Source organism: Lithobates pipiens, unplaced genomic scaffold (assembly GCF_037356315.1).
Source record: "Lithobates pipiens isolate NorthernLeopardFrog02 unplaced genomic scaffold, aLitPip1_a1.2 Scaffold_18, whole genome shotgun sequence".
In the NCBI taxonomy this organism is placed as follows: domain Eukaryota; kingdom Metazoa; phylum Chordata; class Amphibia; order Anura; family Ranidae; genus Lithobates; species Lithobates pipiens.
Genome location: NW_027507758.1, coordinates 578,672,230 through 578,698,699, shown reverse-complemented (window position 1 = coordinate 578,698,699; position 26,470 = coordinate 578,672,230). Strand labels below are relative to the sequence as shown.

At 43.9% G+C, this 26,470-nt stretch overlaps 34 non-coding genes across 34 annotated transcripts; all 34 read left to right on the top strand.

Annotated features, from left to right (window-relative positions):
* The first annotated feature begins 324 nt into the window (after window positions 1-324).
* On the top strand, window positions 325-396 carry TRNAQ-UUG (transfer RNA glutamine (anticodon UUG)). Its single transcript has one exon. It is a non-coding gene; the product is annotated as a tRNA-Gln (tRNA).
* Window positions 397-1,751: 1,355 nt separating this feature from the next.
* On the top strand, window positions 1,752-1,823 carry TRNAQ-UUG (transfer RNA glutamine (anticodon UUG)). Its single transcript has one exon. It is a non-coding gene; the product is annotated as a tRNA-Gln (tRNA).
* A 902-nt stretch (window positions 1,824-2,725) lies between these two features.
* On the top strand, window positions 2,726-2,797 carry TRNAQ-UUG (transfer RNA glutamine (anticodon UUG)). Its single transcript has one exon. It is a non-coding gene; the product is annotated as a tRNA-Gln (tRNA).
* Window positions 2,798-3,177: 380 nt separating this feature from the next.
* Window positions 3,178-3,249, top strand: TRNAQ-UUG (transfer RNA glutamine (anticodon UUG)). Its single transcript has one exon. It is a non-coding gene; the product is annotated as a tRNA-Gln (tRNA).
* A 902-nt stretch (window positions 3,250-4,151) lies between these two features.
* TRNAQ-UUG (transfer RNA glutamine (anticodon UUG)) lies at window positions 4,152-4,223 on the top strand. The gene has a single exon. It is a non-coding gene; the product is annotated as a tRNA-Gln (tRNA).
* Window positions 4,224-4,603: 380 nt separating this feature from the next.
* Window positions 4,604-4,675, top strand: TRNAQ-UUG (transfer RNA glutamine (anticodon UUG)). Its single transcript has one exon. It is a non-coding gene; the product is annotated as a tRNA-Gln (tRNA).
* Window positions 4,676-5,577: 902 nt separating this feature from the next.
* Window positions 5,578-5,649, top strand: TRNAQ-UUG (transfer RNA glutamine (anticodon UUG)). Its single transcript has one exon. It is a non-coding gene; the product is annotated as a tRNA-Gln (tRNA).
* A 380-nt stretch (window positions 5,650-6,029) lies between these two features.
* TRNAQ-UUG (transfer RNA glutamine (anticodon UUG)) lies at window positions 6,030-6,101 on the top strand. Its single transcript has one exon. It is a non-coding gene; the product is annotated as a tRNA-Gln (tRNA).
* A 902-nt stretch (window positions 6,102-7,003) lies between these two features.
* On the top strand, window positions 7,004-7,075 carry TRNAQ-UUG (transfer RNA glutamine (anticodon UUG)). Its single transcript has one exon. It is a non-coding gene; the product is annotated as a tRNA-Gln (tRNA).
* Window positions 7,076-7,455: 380 nt separating this feature from the next.
* Window positions 7,456-7,527, top strand: TRNAQ-UUG (transfer RNA glutamine (anticodon UUG)). The gene has a single exon. It is a non-coding gene; the product is annotated as a tRNA-Gln (tRNA).
* Window positions 7,528-8,429: 902 nt separating this feature from the next.
* On the top strand, window positions 8,430-8,501 carry TRNAQ-UUG (transfer RNA glutamine (anticodon UUG)). The gene has a single exon. It is a non-coding gene; the product is annotated as a tRNA-Gln (tRNA).
* A 380-nt stretch (window positions 8,502-8,881) lies between these two features.
* Window positions 8,882-8,953, top strand: TRNAQ-UUG (transfer RNA glutamine (anticodon UUG)). Its single transcript has one exon. It is a non-coding gene; the product is annotated as a tRNA-Gln (tRNA).
* Window positions 8,954-9,855: 902 nt separating this feature from the next.
* TRNAQ-UUG (transfer RNA glutamine (anticodon UUG)) lies at window positions 9,856-9,927 on the top strand. Its single transcript has one exon. It is a non-coding gene; the product is annotated as a tRNA-Gln (tRNA).
* A 380-nt stretch (window positions 9,928-10,307) lies between these two features.
* Window positions 10,308-10,379, top strand: TRNAQ-UUG (transfer RNA glutamine (anticodon UUG)). Its single transcript has one exon. It is a non-coding gene; the product is annotated as a tRNA-Gln (tRNA).
* Window positions 10,380-11,281: 902 nt separating this feature from the next.
* On the top strand, window positions 11,282-11,353 carry TRNAQ-UUG (transfer RNA glutamine (anticodon UUG)). Its single transcript has one exon. It is a non-coding gene; the product is annotated as a tRNA-Gln (tRNA).
* Window positions 11,354-11,733: 380 nt separating this feature from the next.
* TRNAQ-UUG (transfer RNA glutamine (anticodon UUG)) lies at window positions 11,734-11,805 on the top strand. Its single transcript has one exon. It is a non-coding gene; the product is annotated as a tRNA-Gln (tRNA).
* Window positions 11,806-12,707: 902 nt separating this feature from the next.
* TRNAQ-UUG (transfer RNA glutamine (anticodon UUG)) lies at window positions 12,708-12,779 on the top strand. The gene has a single exon. It is a non-coding gene; the product is annotated as a tRNA-Gln (tRNA).
* Window positions 12,780-13,159: 380 nt separating this feature from the next.
* Window positions 13,160-13,231, top strand: TRNAQ-UUG (transfer RNA glutamine (anticodon UUG)). Its single transcript has one exon. It is a non-coding gene; the product is annotated as a tRNA-Gln (tRNA).
* A 903-nt stretch (window positions 13,232-14,134) lies between these two features.
* Window positions 14,135-14,206, top strand: TRNAQ-UUG (transfer RNA glutamine (anticodon UUG)). Its single transcript has one exon. It is a non-coding gene; the product is annotated as a tRNA-Gln (tRNA).
* A 379-nt stretch (window positions 14,207-14,585) lies between these two features.
* On the top strand, window positions 14,586-14,657 carry TRNAQ-UUG (transfer RNA glutamine (anticodon UUG)). Its single transcript has one exon. It is a non-coding gene; the product is annotated as a tRNA-Gln (tRNA).
* A 1,355-nt stretch (window positions 14,658-16,012) lies between these two features.
* TRNAQ-UUG (transfer RNA glutamine (anticodon UUG)) lies at window positions 16,013-16,084 on the top strand. Its single transcript has one exon. It is a non-coding gene; the product is annotated as a tRNA-Gln (tRNA).
* Window positions 16,085-16,986: 902 nt separating this feature from the next.
* TRNAQ-UUG (transfer RNA glutamine (anticodon UUG)) lies at window positions 16,987-17,058 on the top strand. Its single transcript has one exon. It is a non-coding gene; the product is annotated as a tRNA-Gln (tRNA).
* A 380-nt stretch (window positions 17,059-17,438) lies between these two features.
* On the top strand, window positions 17,439-17,510 carry TRNAQ-UUG (transfer RNA glutamine (anticodon UUG)). Its single transcript has one exon. It is a non-coding gene; the product is annotated as a tRNA-Gln (tRNA).
* A 902-nt stretch (window positions 17,511-18,412) lies between these two features.
* Window positions 18,413-18,484, top strand: TRNAQ-UUG (transfer RNA glutamine (anticodon UUG)). Its single transcript has one exon. It is a non-coding gene; the product is annotated as a tRNA-Gln (tRNA).
* A 380-nt stretch (window positions 18,485-18,864) lies between these two features.
* Window positions 18,865-18,936, top strand: TRNAQ-UUG (transfer RNA glutamine (anticodon UUG)). The gene has a single exon. It is a non-coding gene; the product is annotated as a tRNA-Gln (tRNA).
* Window positions 18,937-19,838: 902 nt separating this feature from the next.
* TRNAQ-UUG (transfer RNA glutamine (anticodon UUG)) lies at window positions 19,839-19,910 on the top strand. Its single transcript has one exon. It is a non-coding gene; the product is annotated as a tRNA-Gln (tRNA).
* Window positions 19,911-20,290: 380 nt separating this feature from the next.
* TRNAQ-UUG (transfer RNA glutamine (anticodon UUG)) lies at window positions 20,291-20,362 on the top strand. Its single transcript has one exon. It is a non-coding gene; the product is annotated as a tRNA-Gln (tRNA).
* Window positions 20,363-21,716: 1,354 nt separating this feature from the next.
* TRNAQ-UUG (transfer RNA glutamine (anticodon UUG)) lies at window positions 21,717-21,788 on the top strand. The gene has a single exon. It is a non-coding gene; the product is annotated as a tRNA-Gln (tRNA).
* Window positions 21,789-22,168: 380 nt separating this feature from the next.
* Window positions 22,169-22,240, top strand: TRNAQ-UUG (transfer RNA glutamine (anticodon UUG)). Its single transcript has one exon. It is a non-coding gene; the product is annotated as a tRNA-Gln (tRNA).
* Window positions 22,241-23,143: 903 nt separating this feature from the next.
* Window positions 23,144-23,215, top strand: TRNAQ-UUG (transfer RNA glutamine (anticodon UUG)). Its single transcript has one exon. It is a non-coding gene; the product is annotated as a tRNA-Gln (tRNA).
* A 902-nt stretch (window positions 23,216-24,117) lies between these two features.
* TRNAQ-UUG (transfer RNA glutamine (anticodon UUG)) lies at window positions 24,118-24,189 on the top strand. The gene has a single exon. It is a non-coding gene; the product is annotated as a tRNA-Gln (tRNA).
* A 380-nt stretch (window positions 24,190-24,569) lies between these two features.
* Window positions 24,570-24,641, top strand: TRNAQ-UUG (transfer RNA glutamine (anticodon UUG)). The gene has a single exon. It is a non-coding gene; the product is annotated as a tRNA-Gln (tRNA).
* Window positions 24,642-25,543: 902 nt separating this feature from the next.
* TRNAQ-UUG (transfer RNA glutamine (anticodon UUG)) lies at window positions 25,544-25,615 on the top strand. Its single transcript has one exon. It is a non-coding gene; the product is annotated as a tRNA-Gln (tRNA).
* A 380-nt stretch (window positions 25,616-25,995) lies between these two features.
* TRNAQ-UUG (transfer RNA glutamine (anticodon UUG)) lies at window positions 25,996-26,067 on the top strand. The gene has a single exon. It is a non-coding gene; the product is annotated as a tRNA-Gln (tRNA).
* Window positions 26,068-26,470: the final 403 nt, after the last annotated feature.

Here is a 26,470-nt window from a genome sequence, read left to right as displayed (position 1 = left end):
CACAAAGGCCAGTGACAGCAGAAGTTGTTGCTAACGTGGCTGGTTGTGAAAATAGTGAGCGTAGCCAGCCACCCAGATGTGCTAATCACAGATCATTTGTTATCTCCTAAAGGCCACTACCAGGCAAACCTGCAGCAGATACATTAGTTTTGACTTGGAGAGGTCTTTTTGACCTTTTCTCTCCCCCTGGTATGCAACATGTTCTGGAGTTGGTCTCAGGTTAAGTTCTTTTAAGATTCAATTTTAATGGAGTTAAAGGGATAGGGGGCTTAACCTACGGACATATGTATCCAGCAAAATAGAGAGCAGTTGAGCATGCCCAAGGGTTCCATGGTGTAATGGTTAGCACTCTGGACTTTGAATCCAGCGATCTGAGTTCGAATCTCGGTGGGACCTTCCTTAGAGGCTCATTGCAGATTTCATCTTGGAATTTCAATTTGTGTCTTACGGCCACAAAGGCCAGTGACAGCAGAAGTTGTTGCTAACGTGGCTGGTTGTGAAAATAGTGAGCGTAGCCAGCCACCCAGATGTGCTAATCACAGATCATTTGTTATCTCCTAAAGGCCACTACCAGGCAAACCTGCAGCAGATACATTAGTTTTGCCTTGGAGAGGTCTTTTTGACCTTTTCTCTCCCCCTGGTATGCAACATGTTCTGGAGTTGGTCTCAGGTTAAGTTCTTTTAAGATTCAAATGTAATGGAGTTAAAGGGATAGGGGGCTTAACCTACGGACATATGTATCCAGCAAAATAGCGAGCAGTTGAGCATGCCCCAAGGGTTCCATGGTGAAATGGTTAGCACTCTGGACTTTGAATCCAGCGATCTGAGTTCGAATCTCGGTGGGACCTTCTTTAGAGGCTCATTGCAGATTTCATCTTGGAATTTCAATTTGTGTCTTACGGCTACAAAGGCCAATGACAGCAGAAGTTGTTGCTAATGTGGCTAGTTGTGAAAATTGTGAGCGTAGCCAGCTGCCCAGGTCCAGCCAATTGCCAAAGCATACTGATGACACAGAGAGCTGTATTTAAAAAGAATATCTGCAACCCTAAGTACTTTTACCAGGAACAGGAGGAAGAAGCTAAGTTGTCTTTTTTGCTCAGATTTAGCAAAACATGACAATTAGGGAAATTCATCTTCTAGCCATTCCTCTCAACTCCATCTTTGTCAAAGTTTTCTGTCCAAAGACAAGTTTTCAAGTTCAGAGGATATGGATGCTTCACGCCACCTGTGGAATTTAACACTGGTGTATCTATTTCTCCCAGTTTCTTGCATCTTCAAAGTTCTCAACAGGCCTCATCTCTACTCTTCCACAGTGATTGCCAGCATCCCATTTTGGCCCCAAAGGCCTTGATTTCCTGTTCTCCCATTACTCACTCCAGAAACTCCAATTATGCTTGCACCATCTCTAGACCTCCTCCATCATAAACAGTTCCTGAACTCTTGTCCTGCAAAGAATACATCTGCGGGCCAGCAGTTTTGAAAGGCGTAGGACAGCGAGCCCAGTGTGCTAATCACAGATCATTTGTTCTCTCCTAAAGCCCACCACCAGGCAAACTTGCAGCAGATACATTAGTTTTGCCTTGGAGAGGTCTTTTTGACCTTTTCTCTCCCCCTGGTATGCAACATGTTCTGGAGTTGGTATCAGGTTAAGTTCTTTTAAGATTCAATTTTAATGGAGTTAAAGGGATAGGGGGCTTAACCTACGGACATATGTATCCAGCAAAATAGAGAGCAGTTGAGCATGCCCCAAGGGTTCCATGGTGTAATGGTTAGCACTCTGGACTTTGAATCCAGTGATCCGAGTTCGAATCTCGGTGGGACCTTCTTTAGAGGCTCATTGCAGATTTCATCTTGGAATTTCAATTTGTGTCTTACGGCTACAAAGGCCAATGACAGCAGAAGTTGTTGCTAATGTGGCTAGTTGTGAAAATTGTGAGCGTAGCCAGCTGCCCAGGTCCAGCCAATTGCCAAAGCATACTGATGACACAGAGAGCTGTATTTAAAAAGAATATCTGCAACCCTAAGTACTTTTACCAGGAACAGGAGGAAGAAGCTAAGTTGTCTTTTTTGCTCAGATTTAGCAAAACATGACAATTAGGGAAATTCATCTTCTAGCCATTCCTCTCAACTCCATCTTTGTCAAAGTTTTCTGTCCAAAGACAAGTTTTCAAGTTCAGAGGATATGGATGCTTCACGCCACCTGTGGAATTTAACACTGGTGTATCTATTTCTCCCAGTTTCTTGCATCTTCAAAGTTCTCAACAGGCCTCATCTCTACTCTTCCACAGTGATTGCCAGCATCCCATTTTGGCCCCAAAGGCCTTGATTTCCTGTTCTCCCATTACTCACTCCAGAAACTCCAATTATGCTTGCACCATCTCTAGACCTCCTCCATCATAAACAGTTCCTGAACTCTTGTCCTGCAAAGAATACATCTGCGGGCCAGCAGTTTTGAAAGGCGTAGGCCAGCGAGCCCAGTGTGCTAATCACAGATCATTTGTTCTCTCCTAAAGCCCACCACCAGGCAAACTTGCAGCAGATACATTAGTTTTGCCTTGGAGAGGTCTTTTTGACCTTTTCTCTCCCCCTGGTATGCAACATGTTCTGGAGTTGGTCTCAGGTTAAGTTCTTTTAAGATTCAATTTTAATGGAGTTAAAGGGATAGGGGGCTTAACCTACGGACATATGTATACAGCAAAATAGAGAGCAGTTGAGCATGCCCAAGGGTTCCATGGTGTAATGGTTAGCACTCTGGACTTTGAATCCAGTGATCCGAGATCAAATCTCGGTGGAACCTTCATCAGAGTCTCATTGCAGATTTCATCTTGGAATTTCAATTTGTTTCTTACGGCCACAAAGGCCAGTGACAGCAGAAGTTGTTGCTAACGTGGCTGGTTGTGAAAATAGTGAGCGTAGCCAGCCACCCAGATGTGCTAATCACAGATCATTTGTTATCTCCTAAAGGCCACTACCAGGCAAACCTGCAGCAGATACATTAGTTTTGACTTGGAGAGGTCTTTTTGACCTTTTCTCTCCCCCTGGTATGCAACATGTTCTGGAGTTGGTCTCAGGTTAAGTTCTTTTAAGATTCAAATGTAATGGAGTTAAAGGGATAGGGGGCTTAACCTACGGACATATGTATCCAGCAAAACAGAGAGCAGTTGAGCATGCCCCAAGGGTTCCTTGGTGTAATGGTTAGCACTCTGGACTTTGAATCCAGCGATCCGAGTTCGAATCTCGGTGGGACCTTCTTTAGAGGCTCATTGCAGATTTCATCTTGGAATTTCAATTTGTGTCTTACGGCTACAAAGGCCAATGACAGCAGAAGTTGTTGCTAATGTGGCTAGTTGTGAAAATTGTGAGCGTAGCCAGCTGCCCAGGTCCAGCCAATTGCCAAAGCATACTGATGACACAGAGAGCTGTATTTAAAAAGAATATCTGCAACCCTAAGTACTTTTACCAGGAACAGGAGGAAGAAGCTAAGTTGTCTTTTTTGCTCAGATTTAGCAAAACATGACAATTAGGGAAATTCATCTTCTAGCCATTCCTCTCAACTCCATCTTTGTCAAAGTTTTCTGTCCAAAGACAAGTTTTCAAGTTCAGAGGATATGGATGCTTCACGCCACCTGTGGAATTTAACACTGGTGTATCTATTTCTCCCAGTTTCTTGCATCTTCAAAGTTCTCAACAGGCCTCATCTCTACTCTTCCACAGTGATTGCCAGCATCCCATTTTGGCCCCAAAGGCCTTGATTTCCTGTTCTCCCATTACTCACTCCAGAAACTCCAATTATGCTTGCACCATCTCTAGACCTCCTCCATCATAAACAGTTTCTGAACTCTTGTCCTGCAAAGAATACATCTGCGGGCCAGCAGTTTTGAAAGGCGTAGGCCAGCGAGCCCAGTGTGCTAATCACAGATCATTTGTTCTCTCCTAAAGCCCACCACCAGGCAAACTTGCAGCAGATACATTAGTTTTGCCTTGGAGAGGTCTTTTTGACCTTTTCTCTCCCCCTGGTATGCAACATGTTCTGGAGTTGGTCTCAGGTTAAGTTCTTTTAAGATTCAATTTTAATGGAGTTAAAGGGATAGGGGGCTTAACCTACGGACATCTGTATACAGCAAAATAGAGAGCAGTTGAGCATGCCCAAGGGTTCTATGGTGTAATGGTTAGCACTCTGGACTTTGAATCCAGTGATCCGAGATCAAATCTCGGTGGAACCTTCATCAGAGTCTCATTGCAGATTTCATCTTGGAATTTCAATTTGTTTCTTACGGCCACAAAGGCCAGTGACAGCAGAAGTTGTTGCTAACGTGGCTGGTTGTGAAAATAGTGAGCGTAGCCAGCCACCCAGATGTGCTAATCACAGATCATTTGTTATCTCCTAAAGGCCACTACCAGGCAAACCTGCAGCAGATACATTAGTTTTGACTTGGAGAGGTCTTTTTGACCTTTTCTCTCCCCCTGGTATGCAACATGTTCTGGAGTTGGTCTCAGGTTAAGTTCTTTTAAGATTCAAATGTAATGGAGTTAAAGGGATAGGGGGCTTAACCTACGGACATATGTATCCAGCAAAATAGAGAGCAGTTGAGCATGCCCCAAGGGTTCCTTGGTGTAATGGTTAGCACTCTGGACTTTGAATCCAGCGATCCGAGTTCGAATCTCGGTGGGACCTTCTTTAGAGGCTCATTGCAGATTTCATCTTGGAATTTCAATTTGTGTCTTACGGCTACAAAGGCCAATGACAGCAGAAGTTGTTGCTAATGTGGCTAGTTGTGAAAATTGTGAGCGTAGCCAGCTGCCCAGGTCCAGCCAATTGCCAAAGCATACTGATGACACAGAGAGCTGTATTTAAAAAGAATATCTGCAACCCTAAGTACTTTTACCAGGAACAGGAGGAAGAAGCTAAGTTGTCTTTTTTGCTCAGATTTAGCAAAACATGACAATTAGGGAAATTCATCTTCTAGCCATTCCTCTCAACTACATCTTTGTCAAAGTTTTCTGTCCAAAGACAAGTTTTCAAGTTCAGAGGATATGGATGCTTCACGCCACCTGTGGAATTTAACACTGGTGTATCTATTTCTCCCAGTTTCTTGCATCTTCAAAGTTCTCAACAGGCCTCATCTCTACTCTTCCACAGTGATTGCCAGCATCCCATTTTGGCCCCAAAGGCCTTGATTTCCTGTTCTCCCATTACTCACTCCAGAAACTCCAATTATGCTTGCACCATCTCTAGACCTCCTCCATCATAAACAGTTTCTGAACTCTTGTCCTGCAAAGAATACATCTGCGGGCCAGCAGTTTTGAAAGGCGTAGGCCAGCGAGCCCAGTGTGCTAATCACAGATCATTTGTTCTCTCCTAAAGCCCACCACCAGGCAAACTTGCAGCAGATACATTAGTTTTGCCTTGGAGAGGTCTTTTTGACCTTTTCTCTCCCCCTGGTATGCAACATGTTCTGGAGTTGGTCTCAGGTTAAGTTCTTTTAAGATTCAATTTTAATGGAGTTAAAGGGATAGGGGGCTTAACCTACGGACATCTGTATACAGCAAAATAGAGAGCAGTTGAGCATGCCCAAGGGTTCTATGGTGTAATGGTTAGCACTCTGGACTTTGAATCCAGTGATCCGAGATCAAATCTCGGTGGAACCTTCATCAGAGTCTCATTGCAGATTTCATCTTGGAATTTCAATTTGTTTCTTACGGCCACAAAGGCCAGTGACAGCAGAAGTTGTTGCTAACGTGGCTGGTTGTGAAAATAGTGAGCGTAGCCAGCCACCCAGATGTGCTAATCACAGATCATTTGTTATCTCCTAAAGGCCACTACCAGGCAAACCTGCAGCAGATACATTAGTTTTGACTTGGAGAGGTCTTTTTGACCTTTTCTCTCCCCCTGGTATGCAACATGTTCTGGAGTTGGTCTCAGGTTAAGTTCTTTTAAGATTCAAATGTAATGGAGTTAAAGGGATAGGGGGCTTAACCTACGGACAAATGTATCCAGCAAAATAGAGAGCAGTTGAGCATGCCCCAAGGGTTCCATGGTGTAATGGTTAGCACTCTGGACTTTGAATCCAGCGATCCGAGTTCGAATCTCGGTGGGACCTTCTTTAGAGGCTCATTGCAGATTTCATCTTGGAATTTCAATTTGTGTCTTACGGCTACAAAGGCCAATGACAGCAGAAGTTGTTGCTAATGTGGCTAGTTGTGAAAATTGTGAGCGTAGCCAGCTGCCCAGGTCCAGCCAATTGCCAAAGCATACTGATGACACAGAGAGCTGTATTTAAAAAGAATATCTGCAACCCTAAGTACTTTTACCAGGAACAGGAGGAAGAAGCTAAGTTGTCTTTTTTGCTCAGATTTAGCAAAACATGACAATTAGGGAAATTCATCTTCTAGCCATTCCTCTCAACTCCATCTTTGTCAAAGTTTTCTGTCCAAAGACAAGTTTTCAAGTTCAGAGGATATGGATGCTTCACGCCACCTGTGGAATTTAACACTGGTGTATCTATTTCTCCCAGTTTCTTGCATCTTCAAAGTTCTCAACAGGCCTCATCTCTACTCTTCCACAGTGATTGCCAGCATCCCATTTTGGCCCCAAAGGCCTTGATTTCCTGTTCTCCCATTACTCACTCCAGAAACTCCAATTATGCTTGCACCATCTCTAGACCTCCTCCATCATAAACAGTTCCTGAACTCTTGTCCTGCAAAGAATACATCTGCGGGCCAGCAGTTTTGAAAGGCGTAGGCCAGCGAGCCCAGTGTGCTAATCACAGATCATTTGTTCTCTCCTAAAGCCCACCACCAGGCAAACTTGCAGCAGATACATTAGTTTTGCCTTGGAGAGGTCTTTTTGACCTTTTCTCTCCCCCTGGTATGCAACATGTTCTGGAGTTGGTCTCAGGTTAAGTTCTTTTAAGATTCAATTTTAATGGAGTTAAAGGGATAGGGGGCTTAACCTACGGACATCTGTATACAGCAAAATAGAGAGCAGTTGAGCATGCCCAAGGGTTCCATGGTGTAATGGTTAGCACTCTGGACTTTGAATCCAGTGATCCGAGATCAAATCTCGGTGGAACCTTCATCAGAGTCTCATTGCAGATTTCATCTTGGAATTTCAATTTGTTTCTTACGGCCACAAAGGCCAGTGACAGCAGAAGTTGTTGCTAACGTGGCTGGTTGTGAAAATAGTGAGCGTAGCCAGCCACCCAGATGTGCTAATCACAGATCATTTGTTATCTCCTAAAGGCCACTACCAGGCAAACCTGCAGCAGATACATTAGTTTTGACTTGGAGAGGTCTTTTTGACCTTTTCTCTCCCCCTGGTATGCAACATGTTCTGGAGTTGGTCTCAGGTTAAGTTCTTTTAAGATTCAAATGTAATGGAGTTAAAGGGATAGGGGGCTTAACCTACGGACATATGTATCCAGCAAAATAGAGAGCAGTTGAGCATGCCCCAAGGGTTCCATGGTGTAATGGTTAGCACTCTGGACTTTGAATCCAGCGATCCGAGTTCGAATCTCGGTGGGACCTTCTTTAGAGGCTCATTGCAGATTTCATCTTGGAATTTCAATTTGTGTCTTACGGCTACAAAGGCCAATGACAGCAGAAGTTGTTGCTAATGTGGCTAGTTGTGAAAATTGTGAGCGTAGCCAGCTGCCCAGGTCCAGCCAATTGCCAAAGCATACTGATGACACAGAGAGCTGTATTTAAAAAGAATATCTGCAACCCTAAGTACTTTTACCAGGAACAGGAGGAAGAAGCTAAGTTGTCTTTTTTGCTCAGATTTAGCAAAACATGACAATTAGGGAAATTCATCTTCTAGCCATTCCTCTCAACTCCATCTTTGTCAAAGTTTTCTGTTCAAAGACAAGTTTTCAAGTTCAGAGGATATGGATGCTTCACGCCACCTGTGGAATTTAACACTGGTGTATCTATTTCTCCCAGTTTCTTGCATCTTCAAAGTTCTCAACAGGCCTCATCTCTACTCTTCCACAGTGATTGCCAGCATCCCATTTTGGCCCCAAAGGCCTTGATTTCCTGTTCTCCCATTACTCACTCCAGAAACTCCAATTATGCTTGCACCATCTCTAGACCTCCTCCATCATAAACAGTTTCTGAACTCTTGTCCTGCAAAGAATACATCTGCGGGCCAGCAGTTTTGAAAGGCGTAGGCCAGCGAGCCCAGTGTGCTAATCACAGATCATTTGTTCTCTCCTAAAGCCCACCACCAGGCAAACTTGCAGCAGATACATTAGTTTTGCCTTGGAGAGGTCTTTTTGACCTTTTCTCTCCCCCTGGTATGCAACATGTTCTGGAGTTGGTCTCAGGTTAAGTTCTTTTAAGATTCAATTTTAATGGAGTTAAAGGGATAGGGGGCTTAACCTACGGACATATGTATACAGCAAAATAGAGAGCAGTTGAGCATGCCCAAGGGTTCCATGGTGTAATGGTTAGCACTCTGGACTTTGAATCCAGTGATCCGAGATCAAATCTCGGTGGAACCTTCATCAGAGTCTCATTGCAGATTTCATCTTGGAATTTCAATTTGTTTCTTACGGCCACAAAGGCCAGTGACAGCAGAAGTTGTTGCTAACGTGGCTGGTTGTGAAAATAGTGAGCGTAGCCAGCCACCCAGATGTGCTAATCACAGATCATTTGTTATCTCCTAAAGGCCACTACCAGGCAAACCTGCAGCAGATACATTAGTTTTGACTTGGAGAGGTCTTTTTGACCTTTTCTCTCCCCCTGGTATGCAACATGTTCTGGAGTTGGTCTCAGGTTAAGTTCTTTTAAGATTCAAATGTAATGGAGTTAAAGGGATAGGGGGCTTAACCTACGGACATATGTATCCAGCAAAATAGAGAGCAGTTGAGCATGCCCCAAGGGTTCCATGGTGTAATGGTTAGCACTCTGGACTTTGAATCCAGCGATCCGAGTTCGAATCTCGGTGGGACCTTCTTTAGAGGCTCATTGCAGATTTCATCTTGGAATTTCAATTTGTGTCTTACGGCTACAAAGGCCAATGACAGCAGAAGTTGTTGCTAATGTGGCTAGTTGTGAAAATTGTGAGCGTAGCCAGCTGCCCAGGTCCAGCCAATTGCCAAAGCATACTGATGACACAGAGAGCTGTATTTAAAAAGAATATCTGCAACCCTAAGTACTTTTACCAGGAACAGGAGGAAGAAGCTAAGTTGTCTTTTTTGCTCAGATTTAGCAAAACATGACAATTAGGGAAATTCATCTTCTAGCCATTCCTCTCAACTCCATCTTTGTCAAAGTTTTCTGTCCAAAGACAAGTTTTCAAGTTCAGAGGATATGGATGCTTCACGCCACCTGTGGAATTTAACACTGGTGTATCTATTTCTCCCAGTTTCTTGCATCTTCAAAGTTCTCAACAGGCCTCATCTCTACTCTTCCACAGTGATTGCCAGCATCCCATTTTGGCCCCAAAGGCCTTGATTTCCTGTTCTCCCATTACTCACTCCAGAAACTCCAATTATGCTTGCACCATCTCTAGACCTCCTCCATCATAAACAGTTCCTGAACTCTTGTCCTGCAAAGAATACATCTGCGGGCCAGCAGTTTTGAAAGGCGTAGGCCAGCGAGCCCAGTGTGCTAATCACAGATCATTTGTTATCTCCTAAAGGCCACTACCAGGCAAACCTGCAGCAGATACATTAGTTTTGACTTGGAGAGGTCTTTTTGACCTTTTCTCTCCCCCTGGTATGCAACATGTTCTGGAGTTGGTCTCAGGTTAAGTTCTTTTAAGATTCAATTTTAATGGAGTTAAAGGGATAGGGGGCTTAACCTAAGGACATATGTATACAGCAAAATAGAGAGCAGTTGAGCATGCCCAAGGGTTCCATGGTGTAATGGTTAGCACTCTGGACTTTGAATCCAGTGATCCGAGATCAAATCTCGGTGGAACCTTCATCAGAGTCTCATTGCAGATTTCATCTTGGAATTTCAATTTGTTTCTTACGGCCACAAAGGCCAGTGACAGCAGAAGTTGTTGCTAACGTGGCTGGTTGTGAAAATAGTGAGCGTAGCCAGCCACCCAGATGTGCTAATCACAGATCATTTGTTATCTCCTAAAGGCCACTACCAGGCAAACCTGCAGCAGATACATTAGTTTTGACTTGGAGAGGTCTTTTTGACCTTTTCTCTCCCCCTGGTATGCAACATGTTCTGGAGTTGGTCTCAGGTTAAGTTCTTTTAAGATTCAAATGTAATGGAGTTAAAGGGATAGGGGGCTTAACCTACGGACATATGTATCCAGCAAAATAGAGAGCAGTTGAGCATGCCCCAAGGGTTCCATGGTGTAATGGTTAGCACTCTGGACTTTGAATCCAGCGATCCGAGTTCGAATCTCGGTGGGACCTTCTTTAGAGGCTCATTGCAGATTTCATCTTGGAATTTCAATTTGTGTCTTACGGCTACAAAGGCCAATGACAGCAGAAGTTGTTGCTAATGTGGCTAGTTGTGAAAATTGTGAGCGTAGCCAGCTGCCCAGGTCCAGCCAATTGCCAAAGCATACTGATGACACAGAGAGCTGTATTTAAAAAGAATATCTGCAACCCTAAGTACTTTTACCAGGAACAGGAGGAAGAAGCTAAGTTGTCTTTTTTGCTCAGATTTAGCAAAACATGACAATTAGGGAAATTCATCTTCTAGCCATTCCTCTCAACTCCATCTTTGTCAAAGTTTTCTGTTCAAAGACAAGTTTTCAAGTTCAGAGGATATGGATGCTTCACGCCACCTGTGGAATTTAACACTGGTGTATCTATTTCTCCCAGTTTCTTGCATCTTCAAAGTTCTCAACAGGCCTCATCTCTACTCTTCCACAGTGATTGCCAGCATCCCATTTTGGCCCCAAAGGCCTTGATTTCCTGTTCTCCCATTACTCACTCCAGAAACTCCAATTATGCTTGCACCATCTCTAGACCTCCTCCATCATAAACAGTTTCTGAACTCTTGTCCTGCAAAGAATACATCTGCGGGCCAGCAGTTTTGAAAGGCGTAGGCCAGCGAGCCCAGTGTGCTAATCACAGATCATTTGTTCTCTCCTAAAGCCCACCACCAGGCAAACTTGCAGCAGATACATTAGTTTTGCCTTGGAGAGGTCTTTTTGACCTTTTCTCTCCCCCTGGTATGCAACATGTTCTGGAGTTGGTCTCAGGTTAAGTTCTTTTAAGATTCAATTTTAATGGAGTTAAAGGGATAGGGGGCTTAACCTAAGGACATATGTATACAGAAAAATAGAGAGCAGTTGAGCATGCCCAAGGGTTCCATGGTGTAATGGTTAGCACTCTGGACTTTGAATCCAGTGATCCGAGATCAAATCTCGGTGGAACCTTCATCAGAGTCTCATTGCAGATTTCATCTTGGAATTTCAATTTGTTTCTTACGGCCACAAAGGCCAGTGACAGCAGAAGTTGTTGCTAACGTGGCTGGTTGTGAAAATAGTGAGCGTAGCCAGCCACCCAGATGTGCTAATCACAGATCATTTGTTATCTCCTAAAGGCCACTACCAGGCAAACCTGCAGCAGATACATTAGTTTTGACTTGGAGAGGTCTTTTTGACCTTTTCTCTCCCCCTGGTATGCAACATGTTCTGGAGTTGGTCTCAGGTTAAGTTCTTTTAAGATTCAAATGTAATGGAGTTAAAGGGATAGGGGGCTTAACCTACGGACATATGTATCCAGCAAAATAGAGAGCAGTTGAGCATGCCCCAAGGGTTCCATGGTGTAATGGTTAGCACTCTGGACTTTGAATCCAGCGATCCGAGTTCGAATCTCGGTGGGACCTTCTTTAGAGGCTCATTGCAGATTTCATCTTGGAATTTCAATTTGTGTCTTACGGCTACAAAGGCCAATGACAGCAGAAGTTGTTGCTAATGTGGCTAGTTGTGAAAATTGTGAGCGTAGCCAGCTGCCCAGGTCCAGCCAATTGCCAAAGCATACTGATGACACAGAGAGCTGTATTTAAAAAGAATATCTGCAACCCTAAGTACTTTTACCAGGAACAGGAGGAAGAAGCTAAGTTGTCTTTTTTGCTCAGATTTAGCAAAACATGACAATTAGGGAAATTCATCTTCTAGCCATTCCTCTCAACTCCATCTTTGTCAAAGTTTTCTGTTCAAAGACAAGTTTTCAAGTTCAGAGGATATGGATGCTTCACGCCACCTGTGGAATTTAACACTGGTGTATCTATTTCTCCCAGTTTCTTGCATCTTCAAAGTTCTCAACAGGCCTCATCTCTACTCTTCCACAGTGATTGCCAGCATCCCATTTTGGCCCCAAAGGCCTTGATTTCCTGTTCTCCCATTACTCACTCCAGAAACTCCAATTATGCTTGCACCATCTCTAGACCTCCTCCATCATAAACAGTTTCTGAACTCTTGTCCTGCAAAGAATACATCTGCGGGCCAGCAGTTTTGAAAGGCGTAGGCCAGCGAGCCCAGTGTGCTAATCACAGATCATTTGTTCTCTCCTAAAGCCCACCACCAGGCAAACTTGCAGCAGATACATTAGTTTTGCCTTGGAGAGGTCTTTTTGACCTTTTCTCTCCCCCTGGTATGCAACATGTTCTGGAGTTGGTCTCAGGTTAAGTTCTTTTAAGATTCAATTTTAATGGAGTTAAAGGGATAGGGGGCTTAACCTAATGACATATGTATACAGCAAAATAGAGAGCAGTTGAGCATGCCCAAGGGTTCCATGGTGTAATGGTTAGCACTCTGGACTTTGAATCCAGTGATCCGAGATCAAATCTCGGTGGAACCTTCATCAGAGTCTCATTGCAGATTTCATCTTGGAATTTCAATTTGTTTCTTACGGCCACAAAGGTCAGTGACAGCAGAAGTTGTTGCTAACGTGGCTGGTTGTGAAAATAGTGAGCGTAGCCAGCCACCCAGATGTGCTAATCACAGATCATTTGTTATCTCCTAAAGGCCACTACCAGGCAAACCTGCAGCAGATACATTAGTTTTGCCTTGGAGAGGTCTTTTTGACCTTTTCTCTCCCCCTGGTATGCAACATGTTCTGGAGTTGGTCTCAGGTTAAGTTCTTTTAAGATTCAAATGTAATGGAGTTAAAGGGATAGGGGGCTTAACCTACGGACATATGTATCCAGCAAAATAGAGAGCAGTTGAGCATGCCCCAAGGGTTCCATGGTGTAATGGTTAGCACTCTGGACTTTGAATCCAGCGATCCGAGTTCGAATCTCGGTGGGACCTTCTTTAGAGGCTCATTGCAGATTTCATCTTGGAATTTCAATTTGTGTCTTACGGCTACAAAGGCCAATGACAGCAGAAGTTGTTGCTAATGTGGCTAGTTGTGAAAATTGTGAGCGTAGCCAGCTGCCCAGGTCCAGCCAATTGCCAAAGCATACTGATGACACAGAGAGCTGTATTTAAAAAGAATATCTGCAACCCTAAGTACTTTTACCAGGAACAGGAGGAAGAAGCTAAGTTGTCTTTTTTGCTCAGATTTAGCAAAACATGACAATTAGGGAAATTCATCTTCTAGCCATTCCTCTCAACTCCATCTTTGTCAAAGTTTTCTGTCCAAAGACAAGTTTTCAAGTTCAGAGGATATGGATGCTTCACGCCACCTGTGGAATTTAACACTGGTGTATCTATTTCTCCCAGTTTCTTGCATCTTCAAAGTTCTCAACAGGCCTCATCTCTACTCTTCCACAGTGATTGCCAGCATCCCATTTTGGCCCCAAAGGCCTTGATTTCCTGTTCTCCCATTACTCACTCCAGAAACTCCAATTATGCTTGCACCATCTCTGGACCTCCTCCATCATAAACAGTTCCTGAACACTTGTCCTGCAAAGAATACATCTGCGGGCCAGCAGTTTTGAAAGGCGTAGGCCAGCGAGCCCAGTGTGCTAATCACAGATCATTTGTTCTCTCCTAAAGCCCACCACCAGGCAAACTTGCAGCAGATACATTAGTTTTGCCTTGGAGAGGTCTTTTTGACCTTTTCTCTCCCCCTGGTATGCAACATGTTCTGGAGTTGGTCTCAGGTTAAGTTCTTTTAAGATTCAATTTTAATGGAGTTAAAGGGATAGGGGGGCTTAACCTACGGACATATGTATACAGCAAAATAGAGAGCAGTTGAGCATGCCCAAGGGTTCCATGGTGTAATGGTTAGCACTCTGGACTTTGAATCCAGTGATCCGAGATCAAATCTCGGTGGAACCTTCATCAGAGTCTCATTGCAGATTTCATCTTGGAATTTCAATTTGTTTCTTACGGCCACAAAGGCCAGTGACAGCAGAAGTTGTTGCTAACGTGGCTGGTTGTGAAAATAGTGAGCGTAGCCAGCCACCCAGATGTGCTAATCACAGATCATTTGTTATCTCCTAAAGGCCACTACCAGGCAAACCTGCAGCAGATACATTAGTTTTGACTTGGAGAGGTCTTTTTGACCTTTTCTCTCCCCCTGGTATGCAACATGTTCTGGAGTTGGTCTCAGGTTAAGTTCTTTTAAGATTCAATTTTAATGGAGTTAAAGGGATAGGGGGCTTAACCTACGGACATATGTATCCAGCAAAATAGAGAGCAGTTGAGCATGCCCAAGGGTTCCATGGTGTAATGGTTAGCACTCTGGACTTTGAATCCAGCGATCTGAGTTCGAATCTCGGTGGGACCTTCCTTAGAGGCTCATTGCAGATTTCATCTTGGAATTTCAATTTGTGTCTTACGGCCACAAAGGCCAGTGACAGCAGAAGTTGTTGCTAACGTGGCTGGTTGTGAAAATAGTGAGCGTAGCCAGCCACCCAGATGTGCTAATCACAGATCATTTGTTATCTCCTAAAGGCCACTACCAGGCAAACCTGCAGCAGATACATTAGTTTTGCCTTGGAGAGGTCTTTTTGACCTTTTCTCTCCCCCTGGTATGCAACATGTTCTGGAGTTGGTCTCAGGTTAAGTTCTTTTAAGATTCAAATGTAATGGAGTTAAAGGGATAGGGGGCTTAACCTACGGACATATGTATCCAGCAAAATAGCGAGCAGTTGAGCATGCCCCAAGGGTTCCATGGTGAAATGGTTAGCACTCTGGACTTTGAATCCAGCGATCTGAGTTCGAATCTCGGTGGGACCTTCTTTAGAGGCTCATTGCAGATTTCATCTTGGAATTTCAATTTGTGTCTTACGGCTACAAAGGCCAATGACAGCAGAAGTTGTTGCTAATGTGGCTAGTTGTGAAAATTGTGAGCGTAGCCAGCTGCCCAGGTCCAGCCAATTGCCAAAGCATACTGATGACACAGAGAGCTGTATTTAAAAAGAATATCTGCAACCCTAAGTACTTTTACCAGGAACAGGAGGAAGAAGCTAAGTTGTCTTTTTTGCTCAGATTTAGCAAAACATGACAATTAGGGAAATTCATCTTCTAGCCATTCCTCTCAACTCCATCTTTGTCAAAGTTTTCTGTCCAAAGACAAGTTTTCAAGTTCAGAGGATATGGATGCTTCACGCCACCTGTGGAATTTAACACTGGTGTATCTATTTCTCCCAGTTTCTTGCATCTTCAAAGTTCTCAACAGGCCTCATCTCTACTCTTCCACAGTGATTGCCAGCATCCCATTTTGGCCCCAAAGGCCTTGATTTCCTGTTCTCCCATTACTCACTCCAGAAACTCCAATTATGCTTGCACCATCTCTAGACCTCCTCCATCATAAACAGTTCCTGAACTCTTGTCCTGCAAAGAATACATCTGCGGGCCAGCAGTTTTGAAAGGCGTAGGACAGCGAGCCCAGTGTGCTAATCACAGATCATTTGTTCTCTCCTAAAGCCCACCACCAGGCAAACTTGCAGCAGATACATTAGTTTTGCCTTGGAGAGGTCTTTTTGACCTTTTCTCTCCCCCTGGTATGCAACATGTTCTGGAGTTGGTATCAGGTTAAGTTCTTTTAAGATTCAATTTTAATGGAGTTAAAGGGATAGGGGGCTTAACCTACGGACATATGTATCCAGCAAAATAGAGAGCAGTTGAGCATGCCCCAAGGGTTCCATGGTGTAATGGTTAGCACTCTGGACTTTGAATCCAGTGATCCGAGTTCGAATCTCGGTGGGACCTTCTTTAGAGGCTCATTGCAGATTTCATCTTGGAATTTCAATTTGTGTCTTACGGCTACAAAGGCCAATGACAGCAGAAGTTGTTGCTAATGTGGCTAGTTGTGAAAATTGTGAGCGTAGCCAGCTGCCCAGGTCCAGCCAATTGCCAAAGCATACTGATGACACAGAGAGCTGTATTTAAAAAGAATATCTGCAACCCTAAGTACTTTTACCAGGAACAGGAGGAAGAAGCTAAGTTGTCTTTTTTGCTCAGATTTAGCAAAACATGACAATTAGGGAAATTCATCTTCTAGCCATTCCTCTCAACTCCATCTTTGTCAAAGTTTTCTGTCCAAAGACAAGTTTTCAAGTTCAGAGGATATGGATGCTTCACGCCACCTGTGGAATTTAACACTGGTGTATCTATTTCTCCCAGTTTCTTGCATCTTCAAAGTTCTCAACAGGCCTCATCTCTACTCTTCCACAGTGATTGCCAGCATCCCATTTTGGCCCCAAAGGCCTTGATTTCCTGTTCTCCCATTACTCACTCCAGAAACTCCAATTATGCTTGCACCATCTCTAGACCTCCTCCATCATAAACAGTTCCTGAACTCTTGTCCTGCAAAGAATACATCTGCGGGCCAGCAGTTTTGAAAGGCGTAGGCCAGCGAGCCCAGTGTGCTAATCACAGATCATTTGTTCTCTCCTAAAGCCCACCACCAGGCAAACTTGCAGCAGATACATTAGTTTTTCCTTGGAGAGGTCTTTTTGACCTTTTCTCTCCCCCTGGTATGCAACATGTTCTGGAGTTGGTCTCAGGTTAAGTTCTTTTAAGATTCAATTTTAATGGAGTTAAAGGGATAGGGGGCTTAACCTACGGACATATGTATACAGCAAAATAGAGAGCAGTTGAGCATGCCCAAGGGTTCCATGGTGTAATGGTTAGCACTCTGGACTTTGAATCCAGTGATCCGAGATCAAATCTCGGTGGAACCTTCATCAGAGTCTCATTGCAGATTTCATCTTGGAATTTCAATTTGTTTCTTACGGCCACAAAGGCCAGTGACAGCAGAAGTTGTTGCTAACGTGGCTGGTTGTGAAAATAGTGAGCGTAGCCAGCCACCCAGATGTGCTAATCACAGATCATTTGTTATCTCCTAAAGGCCACTACCAGGCAAACCTGCAGCAGATACATTAGTTTTGACTTGGAGAGGTCTTTTTGACCTTTTCTCTCCCCCTGGTATGCAACATGTTCTGGAGTTGGTCTCAGGTTAAGTTCTTTTAAGATTCAAATGTAATGGAGTTAAAGGGATAGGGGGCTTAACCTACGGACATATGTATCCAGCAAAATAGAGAGCAGTTGAGCATGCCCCAAGGGTTCCTTGGTGTAATGGTTAGCACTCTGGACTTTGAATCCAGCGATCCGAGTTCGAATCTCGGTGGGACCTTCTTTAGAGGCTCATTGCAGATTTCATCTTGGAATTTCAATTTGTGTCTTACGGCTACAAAGGCCAATGACAGCAGAAGTTGTTGCTAATGTGGCTAGTTGTGAAAATTGTGAGCGTAGCCAGCTGCCCAGGTCCAGCCAATTGCCAAAGCATACTGATGACACAGAGAGCTGTATTTAAAAAGAATATCTGCAACCCTAAGTACTTTTACCAGGAACAGGAGGAAGAAGCTAAGTTGTCTTTTTTGCTCAGATTTAGCAAAACATGACAATTAGGGAAATTCATCTTCTAGCCATTCCTCTCAACTCCATCTTTGTCAAAGTTTTCTGTCCAAAGACAAGTTTTCAAGTTCAGAGGATATGGATGCTTCACGCCACCTGTGGAATTTAACACTGGTGTATCTATTTCTCCCAGTTTCTTGCATCTTCAAAGTTCTCAACAGGCCTCATCTCTACTCTTCCACAGTGATTGCCAGCATCCCATTTTGGCCCCAAAGGCCTTGATTTCCTGTTCTCCCATTACTCACTCCAGAAACTCCAATTATGCTTGCACCATCTCTAGACCTCCTCCATCATAAACAGTTTCTGAACTCTTGTCCTGCAAAGAATACATCTGCGGGCCAGCAGTTTTGAAAGGCGTAGGCCAGCGAGCCCAGTGTGCTAATCACAGATCATTTGTTCTCTCCTAAAGCCCACCACCAGGCAAACTTGCAGCAGATACATTAGTTTTGCCTTGGAGAGGTCTTTTTGACCTTTTCTCTCCCCCTGGTATGCAACATGTTCTGGAGTTGGTCTCAGGTTAAGTTCTTTTAAGATTCAATTTTAATGGAGTTAAAGGGATAGGGGGCTTAACCTAAGGACATATGTATACAGCAAAATAGAGAGCAGTTGAGCATGCCCAAGGGTTCCATGGTGTAATGGTTAGCACTCTGGACTTTGAATCCAGTGATCCGAGATCAAATCTCGGTGGAACCTTCATCAGAGTCTCATTGCAGATTTCATCTTGGAATTTCAATTTGTTTCTTACGGCCACAAAGGCCAGTGACAGCAGAAGTTGTTGCTAACGTGGCTGGTTGTGAAAATAGTGAGCGTAGCCAGCCACCCAGATGTGCTAATCACAGATCATTTGTTATCTCCTAAAGGCCACTACCAGGCAAACCTGCAGCAGATACATTAGTTTTGACTTGGAGAGGTCTTTTTGACCTTTTCTCTCCCCCTGGTATGCAACATGTTCTGGAGTTGGTCTCAGGTTAAGTTCTTTTAAGATTCAAATGTAATGGAGTTAAAGGGATAGGGGGCTTAACCTACGGACATATGTATCCAGCAAAATAGAGAGCAGTTGAGCATGCCCCAAGGGTTCCATGGTGTAATGGTTAGCACTCTGGACTTTGAATCCAGCGATCCGAGTTCGAATCTCGGTGGGACCTTCTTTAGAGGCTCATTGCAGATTTCATCTTGGAATTTCAATTTGTGTCTTACGGCTACAAAGGCCAATGACAGCAGAAGTTGTTGCTAATGTGGCTAGTTGTGAAAATTGTGAGCGTAGCCAGCTGCCCAGGTCCAGCCAATTGCCAAAGCATACTGATGACACAGAGAGCTGTATTTAAAAAGAATATCTGCAACCCTAAGTACTTTTACCAGGAACAGGAGGAAGAAGCTAAGTTGTCTTTTTTGCTCAGATTTAGCAAAACATGACAATTAGGGAAATTCATCTTCTAGCCATTCCTCTCAACTCCATCTTTGTCAAAGTTTTCTGTCCAAAGACAAGTTTTCAAGTTCAGAGGATATGGATGCTTCACGCCACCTGTGGAATTTAACACTGGTGTATCTATTTCTCCCAGTTTCTTGCATCTTCAAAGTTCTCAACAGGCCTCATCTCTACTCTTCCACAGTGATTGCCAGCATCCCATTTTGGCCCCAAAGGCCTTGATTTCCTGTTCTCCCATTACTCACTCCAGAAACTCCAATTATGCTTGCACCATCTCTAGACCTCCTCCATCATAAACAGTTCCTGAACTCTTGTCCTGCAAAGAATACATCTGCGGGCCAGCAGTTTTGAAAGGCGTAGGCCAGCGAGCCCAGTGTGCTAATCACAGATCATTTGTTCTCTCCTAAAGCCCACCACCAGGCAAACTTGCAGCAGATACATTAGTTTTGCCTTGGAGAGGTCTTTTTGACCTTTTCTCTCCCCCTGGTATGCAACATGTTCTGGAGTTGGTCTCAGGTTAAGTTCTTTTAAGATTCAATTTTAATGGAGTTAAAGGGATAGGGGGCTTAACCTAAGGACATATGTATACAGCAAAATAGAGAGCAGTTGAGCATGCCCAAGGGTTCCATGGTGTAATGGTTAGCACTCTGGACTTTGAATCCAGTGATCCGAGATCAAATCTCGGTGGAACCTTCATCAGAGTCTCATTGCAGATTTCATCTTGGAATTTCAATTTGTTTCTTACGGCCACAAAGGCCAGTGACAGCAGAAGTTGTTGCTAACGTGGCTGGTTGTGAAAATAGTGAGCGTAGCCAGCCACCCAGATGTGCTAATCACAGATCATTTGTTATCTCCTAAAGGCCACTACCAGGCAAACCTGCAGCAGATACATTAGTTTTGACTTGGAGAGGTCTTTTTGACCTTTTCTCTCCCCCTGGTATGCAACATGTTCTGGAGTTGGTCTCAGGTTAAGTTCTTTTAAGATTCAAATGTAATGGAGTTAAAGGGATAGGGGGCTTAACCTACGGACATATGTATCCAGCAAAATAGAGAGCAGTTGAGCATGCCCCAAGGGTTCCATGGTGTAATGGTTAGCACTCTGGACTTTGAATCCAGCGATCCGAGTTCGAATCTCGGTGGGACCTTCTTTAGAGGCTCATTGCAGATTTCATCTTGGAATTTCAATTTGTGTCTTACGGCTACAAAGGCCAATGACAGCAGAAGTTGTTGCTAATGTGGCTAGTTGTGAAAATTGTGAGCGTAGCCAGCTGCCCAGGTCCAGCCAATTGCCAAAGCATACTGATGACACAGAGAGCTGTATTTAAAAAGAATATCTGCAACCCTAAGTACTTTTACCAGGAACAGGAGGAAGAAGCTAAGTTGTCTTTTTTGCTCAGATTTAGCAAAACATGACAATTAGGGAAATTCATCTTCTAGCCATTCCTCTCAACTCCATCTTTGTCAAAGTTTTCTGTCCAAAGACAAGTTTTCAAGTTCAGAGGATATGGATGCTTCACGCCACCTGTGGAATTTAACACTGGTGTATCTATTTCTCCCAGTTTCTTGCATCTTCAAAGTTCTCAACAGGCCTCATCTCTACTCTTCCACAGTGATTGCCAGCATCCCATTTTGGCCCCAAAGGCCTTGATTTCCTGTTCTCCCATTACTCACTCCAGAAACTCCAATTATGCTTGCACCATCTCTGGACCTCCTCCATCATAAACAGTTCCTGAACACTTGTCCTGCAAAGAATACATCTGCGGGCCAGCAGTTTTGAAAGGCGTAGGCCAGCGAGCCCAGTGTGCTAATCACAGATCATTTGTTCTCTCCTAAAGCCCACCACCAGGCAAACTTGCAGCAGATACATTAGTTTTGCCTTGGAGAGGTCTTTTTGACCTTTTCTCTCCCCCTGGTATGCAACATGTTCTGGAGTTGGTCTCAGGTTAAGTTCTTTTAAGATTCAATTTTAATGGAGTTAAAGGGATAGGGGGGCTTAACCTACGGACATATGTATACAGCAAAATAGAGAGCAGTTGAGCATGCCCAAGGGTTCCATGGTGTAATGGTTAGCACTCTGGACTTTGAATACAGTGATCCGAGATCAAATCTCGGTGGAACCTTCATCAGAGTCTCATTGCAGATTTCATCTTGGAATTTCAATTTGTTTCTTACGGCCACAAAGGCCAGTGACAGCAGAAGTTGTTGCTAACGTGGCTGGTTGTGAAAATAGTGAGCGTAGCCAGCCACCCAGATGTGCTAATCACAGATCATTTGTTATCTCCTAAAGGCCACTACCAGGCAAACCTGCAGCAGATACATTAGTTTTGACTTGGAGAGGTCTTTTTGACCTTTTCTCTCCCCCTGGTATGCAACATGTTCTGGAGTTGGTCTCAGGTTAAGTTCTTTTAAGATTCAATTTTAATGGAGTTAAAGGGATAGGGGGCTTAACCTACGGACATATGTATACAGCAAAATAGAGAGCAGTTGAGCATGCCCAAGGGTTCCATGGTGTAATGGTTAGCACTCTGGACTTTGAATCCAGCGATCTGAGTTCGAATCTCGGTGGGACCTTCCTTAGAGGCTCATTGCAGATTTCATCTTGGAATTTCAATTTGTGTCTTACGGCCACAAAGGCCAGTGACAGCAGAAGTTGTTGCTAACGTGGCTGGTTGTGAAAATAGTGAGCGTAGCCAGCCACCCAGATGTGCTAATCACAGATCATTTGTTATCTCCTAAAGGCCACTACCAGGCAAACCTGCAGCAGATACATTAGTTTTGCCTTGGAGAGGTCTTTTTGACCTTTTCTCTCCCCCTGGTATGCAACATGTTCTGGAGTTGGTCTCAGGTTAAGTTCTTTTAAGATTCAAATGTAATGGAGTTAAAGGGATAGGGGGCTTAACCTACGGACATATGTATCCAGCAAAATAGAGAGCAGTTGAGCATGCCCCAAGGGTTCCATGGTGTAATGGTTAGCACTCTGGACTTTGAATCCAGCGATCTGAGTTCGAATCTCGGTGGGACCTTCTTTAGAGGCTCATTGCAGATTTCATCTTGGAATTTCAATTTGTGTCTTACGGCTACAAAGGCCAATGACAGCAGAAGTTGTTGCTAATGTGGCTAGTTGTGAAAATTGTGAGCGTAGCCAGCTGCCCAGGTCCAGCCAATTGCCAAAGCATACTGATGACACAGAGAGCTGTATTTAAAAAGAATATCTGCAACCCTAAGTACTTTTACCAGGAACAGGAGGAAGAAGCTAAGTTGTCTTTTTTGCTCAGATTTAGCAAAACATGACAATTAGGGAAATTCATCTTCTAGCCATTCCTCTCAACTCCATCTTTGTCAAAGTTTTCTGTCCAAAGACAAGTTTTCAAGTTCAGAGGATATGGATGCTTCACGCCACCTGTGGAATTTAACACTGGTGTATCTATTTCTCCCAGTTTCTTGCATCTTCAAAGTTCTCAACAGGCCTCATCTCTACTCTTCCACAGTGATTGCCAGCATCCCATTTTGGCCCCAAAGGCCTTGATTTCCTGTTCTCCCATTACTCACTCCAGAAACTCCAATTATGCTTGCACCATCTCTAGACCTCCTCCATCATAAACAGTTCCTGAACTCTTGTCCTGCAAAGAATACATCTGCGGGCCAGCAGTTTTGAAAGGCGTAGGACAGCGAGCCCAGTGTGCTAATCACAGATCATTTGTTCTCTCCTAAAGCCCACCACCAGGCAAACTTGCAGCAGATACATTAGTTTTGCCTTGGAGAGGTCTTTTTGACCTTTTCTCTCCCCCTGGTATGCAACATGTTCTGGAGTTGGTATCAGGTTAAGTTCTTTTAAGATTCAATTTTAATGGAGTTAAAGGGATAGGGGGCTTAACCTACGGACATATGTATCCAGCAAAATAGAGAGCAGTTGAGCATGCCCCAAGGGTTCCATGGTGTAATGGTTAGCACTCTGGACTTTGAATCCAGTGATCCGAGTTCGAATCTCGGTGGGACCTTCTTTAGAGGCTCATTGCAGATTTCATCTTGGAATTTCAATTTGTGTCTTACGGCTACAAAGGCCAATGACAGCAGAAGTTGTTGCTAATGTGGCTAGTTGTGAAAATTGTGAGCGTAGCCAGCTGCCCAGGTCCAGCCAATTGCCAAAGCATACTGATGACACAGAGAGCTGTATTTAAAAAGAATATCTGCAACCCTAAGTACTTTTACCAGGAACAGGAGGAAGAAGCTAAGTTGTCTTTTTTGCTCAGATTTAGCAAAACATGACAATTAGGGAAATTCATCTTCTAGCCATTCCTCTCAACTCCATCTTTGTCAAAGTTTTCTGTCCAAAGACAAGTTTTCAAGTTCAGAGGATATGGATGCTTCACGCCACCTGTGGAATTTAACACTGGTGTATCTATTTCTCCCAGTTTCTTGCATCTTCAAAGTTCTCAACAGGCCTCATCTCTACTCTTCCACAGTGATTGCCAGCATCCCATTTTGGCCCCAAAGGCCTTGATTTCCTGTTCTCCCATTACTCACTCCAGAAACTCCAATTATGCTTGCACCATCTCTAGACCTCCTCCATCATAAACAGTTCCTGAACTCTTGTCCTGCAAAGAATACATCTGCGGGCCAGCAGTTTTGAAAGGCGTAGGCCAGCGAGCCCAGTGTGCTAATCACAGATCATTTGTTCTCTCCTAAAGCCCACCACCAGGCAAACTTGCAGCAGATACATTAGTTTTTCCTTGGAGAGGTCTTTTTGACCTTTTCTCTCCCCCTGGTATGCAACATGTTCTGGAGTTGGTCTCAGGTTAAGTTCTTTTAAGATTCAATTTTAATGGAGTTAAAGGGATAGGGGGCTTAACCTACGGACATATGTATACAGCAAAATAGAGAGCAGTTGAGCATGCTCAAGGGTTCCATGGTGTAATGGTTAGCACTCTGGACTTTGAATCCAGTGATCCGAGATCAAATCTCGGTGGAACCTTCATCAGAGTCTCATTGCAGATTTCATCTTGGAATTTCAATTTGTTTCTTACGGCCACAAAGGCCAGTGACAGCAGAAGTTGTTGCTAACGTGGCTGGTTGTGAAAATAGTGAGCGTAGCCAGCCACCCAGATGTGCTAATCACAGATCATTTGTTATCTCCTAAAGGCCACTACCAGGCAAACCTGCAGCAGATACATTAGTTTTGACTTGGAGAGGTCTTTTTGACCTTTTCTCTCCCCCTGGTATGCAACATGTTCTGGAGTTGGTCTCAGGTTAAGTTCTTTTAAGATTCAAATGTAATGGAGTTAAAGGGATAGGGGGCTTAACCTACGGACATATGTATCCAGCAAAATAGAGAGCAGTTGAGCATGCCCCAAGGGTTCCTTGGTGTAATGGTTAGCACTCTGGACTTTGAATCCAGCGATCCGAGTTCGAATCTCGGTGGGACCTTCTTTAGAGGCTCATTGCAGATTTCATCTTGGAATTTCAATTTGTGTCTTACGGCTACAAAGGCCAATGACAGCAGAAGTTGTTGCTAATGTGGCTAGTTGTGAAAATTGTGAGCGTAGCCAGCTGCCCAGGTCCAGCCAATTGCCAAAGCATACTGATGACACAGAGAGCTGTATTTAAAAAGAATATCTGCAACCCTAAGTACTTTTACCAGGAACAGGAGGAAGAAGCTAAGTTGTCTTTTTTGCTCAGATTTAGCAAAACATGACAATTAGGGAAATTCATCTTCTAGCCATTCCTCTCAACTCCATCTTTGTCAAAGTTTTCTGTCCAAAGACAAGTTTTCAAGTTCAGAGGATATGGATGCTTCACGCCACCTGTGGAATTTAACACTGGTGTATCTATTTCTCCCAGTTTCTTGCATCTTCAAAGTTCTCAACAGGCCTCATCTCTACTCTTCCACAGTGATTGCCAGCATCCCATTTTGGCCCCAAAGGCCTTGATTTCCTGTTCTCCCATTACTCACTCCAGAAACTCCAATTATGCTTGCACCATCTCTAGACCTCCTCCATCATAAACAGTTTCTGAACTCTTGTCCTGCAAAGAATACATCTGCGGGCCAGCAGTTTTGAAAGGCGTAGGCCAGCGAGCCCAGTGTGCTAATCACAGATCATTTGTTCTCTCCTAAAGCCCACCACCAGGCAAACTTGCAGCAGATACATTAGTTTTGCCTTGGAGAGGTCTTTTTGACCTTTTCTCTCCCCCTGGTATGCAACATGTTCTGGAGTTGGTCTCAGGTTAAGTTCTTTTAAGATTCAATTTTAATGGAGTTAAAGGGATAGGGGGCTTAACCTAAGGACATATGTATACAGCAAAATAGAGAGCAGTTGAGCATGCCCAAGGGTTCCATGGTGTAATGGTTAGCACTCTGGACTTTGAATCCAGTGATCCGAGATCAAATCTCGGTGGAACCTTCATCAGAGTCTCATTGCAGATTTCATCTTGGAATTTCAATTTGTTTCTTACGGCCACAAAGGCCAGTGACAGCAGAAGTTGTTGCTAACGTGGCTGGTTGTGAAAATAGTGAGCGTAGCCAGCCACCCAGATGTGCTAATCACAGATCATTTGTTATCTCCTAAAGGCCACTACCAGGCAAACCTGCAGCAGATACATTAGTTTTGACTTGGAGAGGTCTTTTTGACCTTTTCTCTCCCCCTGGTATGCAACATGTTCTGGAGTTGGTCTCAGGTTAAGTTCTTTTAAGATTCAAATGTAATGGAGTTAAAGGGATAGGGGGCTTAACCTACGGACATATGTATCCAGCAAAATAGAGAGCAGTTGAGCATGCCCCAAGGGTTCCATGGTGTAATGGTTAGCACTCTGGACTTTGAATCCAGCGATCCGAGTTCGAATCTCGGTGGGACCTTCTTTAGAGGCTCATTGCAGATTTCATCTTGGAATTTCAATTTGTGTCTTACGGCTACAAAGGCCAATGACAGCAGAAGTTGTTGCTAATGTGGCTAGTTGTGAAAATTGTGAGCGTAGCCAGCTGCCCAGGTCCAGCCAATTGCCAAAGCATACTGATGACACAGAGAGCTGTATTTAAAAAGAATATCTGCAACCCTAAGTACTTTTACCAGGAACAGGAGGAAGAAGCTAAGTTGTCTTTTTTGCTCAGATTTAGCAAAACATGACAATTAGGGAAATTCATCTTCTAGCCATTCCTCTCAACTCCATCTTTGTCAAAGTTTTCTGTCCAAAGACAAGTTTTCAAGTTCAGAGGATATGGATGCTTCACGCCACCTGTGGAATTTAACACTGGTGTATCT